Source organism: Gobio gobio, assembly GCF_949357685.1.
Source record: "Gobio gobio genome assembly, chromosome: 1".
NCBI lineage: Eukaryota > Metazoa > Chordata > Actinopteri > Cypriniformes > Gobionidae > Gobio > Gobio gobio.
The window spans coordinates 70,012,506-70,016,435 of NC_137097.1; positions in this window are offsets into that span (position 1 = coordinate 70,012,506).

The window sequence follows — 3,930 nt, forward strand, 5'->3', positions numbered from 1 at the left end:
GGCATGTTCCTGGATCATCATATTTTGAAAACTTTTCGAAAATGTTGTCCTAAGCTTAACCCAACCCCTAAACCTAACCCTACCCATGACTTATCCCTAAAACTAGAGTTAAATCCACCTGTTTCCGAGGGGGCGCTATTGTAAAAAAGAACGTGGGTACAACTTCCGGTGAGGTGGCGGAAGTAGTATACCAATGGTATTTTGTGTGCTAGTTAGTGAAGAGGCTAAGTGTTTTTCGGATCATTGACAAGGTTTTTTTATCAGATGGTGCCATAGTTAATCAATTATATCACAATACAATAAACAATATAATTTTCGTGCCCTGAATTGTCCTTACTTTACTGACCTTCCACAAAAGCTGCTGCATGACTACTACAGCGTCCTGGCCCTAATTCATGAACAACCCGCTGTCTGTACTTCCCCTGTCACTGATGCTAGCACCAATGCCTTGTGATGGTATACCTGTAGGCTCGGGCTCGGCTCAATGTCCACTTTTAGATAGTTTCCGACAGATTCTAATACGCCTCTGAGCTTTTCAGAGGCTACTGAATCTAGAAAATAGCTAAAAATGCTACCGTACGTGATACGAGGCCTCTTCGTCACGTCATCCTCACAATCAACTACGTTACCGCGGAGGGTAAAGGTACTGTTGTTTCACCCTTTTGAAAGTTCGTTGAGGTTGTGTTCCCACATCGTTAGCAAATTTGGATTTCTTGAATGTCAATAATCTGTTTCCATCCACCTATTTTATGCTGAATAGAAACGCCAAGATGTGCATAAAAAACGTATGCACTCGTTTGAGTCGGATACATTTTCTATCCGAAATGAAAACGTGCGCATAAACTACGATGGAAATGCATAAAGTCCCGCTTGTTTACTTCGAACCGCAAGACGCTCCCACTTTTGACGCAAGGCTTCATGGGGCGTAGGAAAATTGTGAATAGCACTGATGTAGAAGCACCTAACCCTGGTTGTAAGCCTAAACTAAACAAACTTGTTCCTCAAATCTGATTGGTCGATCGGATTAGTCTCAGCCTCAGACGTCACATTGGCTGAACGTCTGATGCATATGGCACACTCAACTGGAAACACTTCAGGAGTTTTGAAGTCGTCATCTGATTGGTTGAATTCTACAGGATGTCCAGGAGATGATTGTGTTGCGTTTTTCAACGGTCCGCCTGGAAACAAATGCCACGAGTCCAAACTCCCTCGTGGAAGAAGAACGCCGTCACATTTACAACGGTGACAATGAGCGCTTACCAGGATCAACTAAATGCTGGATTTTCAAAAGTTTGCGGCTCCATTGTTGCAGTAAACTTGCACAATGTTCTTGAATATATAATCTATAGATGCACGCCGGTCTGTTATTGCAGGCACATCGACTTGACATTTTCATGTCCCTAAACATGACGCGGAACAAACCAAACTGTAACCGGTTGCGTTACATGTCAGTCAAACGTCCTCTTGGATGGTCCTCAACCAATGTAAGCTGCGAACGAGTCCAGACTTTCTGCCGTCAGTCTGAAGGTCTGGCTACGCGAGACTATTCCAGGATTGGCAAAGATGTTGATCCAGTAACATGTCACACTTGGCGAAATCACATTCATCTCATAGGTCCAGAGAAAGTTCTATACCAAAACGGCATTTTTCGTCATAAAATTTGCAGAGGTAGTGAGCTGTCTATGGTCATCATGCACGATATTTCAGCATCAAAATTTGCAGAGGTAGTGAGCTGAGCTAAGTAGCAGCCTTCTAGACATAATTTTTGGGAATCACAGAAACACTGAGCCCCAATATGTGTCTAGGTAGGCAGCTGATGGTCTTTGTCTGTCACCTGAATGCAACAACACACAGCGTCGTCTCAAGGTCACTGCCAGCGTGTCCTCTGCTTCAGGGTAGAAAGGTTAATCTGTAGCTAAGGTGGAGCCAAAATTGGACCGAGCAGGGGTTTGTGGTGCAGAGATATGAAAGAGAAAAGAAAAGACACGTGAAAGAGAGAGAGAGATATCGGTAGCGTGAGTGACACTGCGACCGCTTCGCATCATCAATTAGCCGAGCTGAAGAGGCACAGAGCAGGAACAAGCGCAAAGTGGCGTGCCTCACAGGGAGAAATAAATGACTGTGCCCTTATTGAGCGCAGCAAGGCATATAGCATTTCAGGCCAGTAATGCCATTGCGCCTTTGTACCAGCATTATTGATGAAGTCTGTCTCAAAGAAAACAATCCCTCGGCACGCCAGCATTTGAGACTTCTCATTCCGTCTGAAAGATCAATGTAAGCGATCTTCGGGACGGAAAATGCACTGGGAGAAGGAAACGTCAGCGAGCGCGAGTGCGGGCCGGGGTGTTGAGAGCGTGGCCACAGCGGAGCGCTGCAGCAGAGAGAGGCTGAGATCAAAGCCAAGCGCTGCTTCACTGGAGCGCAGCACAGGGAGACTAGAGCGCAGCGGTCTCACCTTCCTGGCGAAGCCTCCCTCTCTCTACATCTGCTGCATCTCACCTCTCTGCTCCGCTAATGCCCTCTCCTGCACGCGCAGACCTGCCCAAGAATATCAATCAGCCCCGCACCCCCATTTATAGCAGCTCTATCTTTTAAATGTAGAGTCGCAATTCCCTCGATACGATGTGCCTGGTTATAAGCTGCATCTGTCGTTCTCTGCATCTGAGAATTTGTGCGCCATCAGCAGTCGGCATTTATGTTCCTTTGGTCTGCCACAAAGCAGCTTAAAGCCTATCGTGCTGGTGCAAACATGCACTTCAATCTTATTTAGGTTTTATGTGGGCATTAGGGCTCTCGCAGAGGAGCTTTAGACCTGATTTACCTGTGCACACAAACACACACACACCACACGTCTTTCGCTTAGTATCACACACTCTAATGCGCGGACTCAAAAATCGATCACATGCCTTGCCCAGCACCCAGCTCTCATTTCAGACCCCTGAGGCATGATGCCTTGGGCACCGCTGGCACAGATGAAATTGGCACCAGGCACCTCACTGCAGGGAGGGCAGGTTTGCTTTTTCACTCCTCTTAGCGTCGCCATGCCAACGGCGGCAGGTTTCAGTGTTTAAAGGGCACTCTCTGCAGCCTCTTAATAGAAGAAGCAGCAAAGAGTATTCTGAGGGAAAAAGTGTAGAGCGCAATTCTAAGCTAATTGGGGGGATCTGCGCAAGTCATTCGAAAGCATCGCCTGCTCCTGCTGCCAGACGCAGTCATTATCACATTGTTGATATTATGACTCATGATTTTTGAATGATGAGGCTGTCAGTAAAAAAGGCACTTCAATTATGTGGGACGACGCCATATCTGAGAAGATCTTACGTAATCATTTTATTACGTAAGATTTATAAGCGGTCATATCTTTTTCTTCAACGTCTACTGACTACGGATGCACCGAATCCAGGATTCAGCTTCGGATTCGGACGAATATTGGGCTTTTTGATGGGGTTAGTTTTTTTTTCCACCGAACCGAACCCTAGGCTTGCGCTACGCTGGTCGACGTAATGCCGCCACCGTTGATTACGGGAAGGTGTTTACTAGGTTGACCGTTCGAATGCAGGATTCAGCTTCGCATTCGGCCGAATATTGGGCTTTTTGATGGGGTTCGGGTTTTTTTTCCACCGAACCGAACCCTTGGCTTGCGCTACGCTGGTCGACGTAATGGCGCCGCCGTTGATTACGGCAAGGTGTTTACTAGGTTGACCGTTCGAATGCAGGATTCAGCTTCAGATTCGGCCGAATATGGGCTTTTTGATGTAGAACTGTTTGAATGCAGGATTCAGCTTCAGATTCGGCCGAATATGGGCTTTTTGATGTAGGACTGTTCGAATGCAGGATTCAGCTTCAGATTCGGCCGAATATGGGCTTTTTGATGTAGGACTGTTTGAATGCAGGATTCAGCTTCAGATTCGGCTGAATATTGGGCTTTTT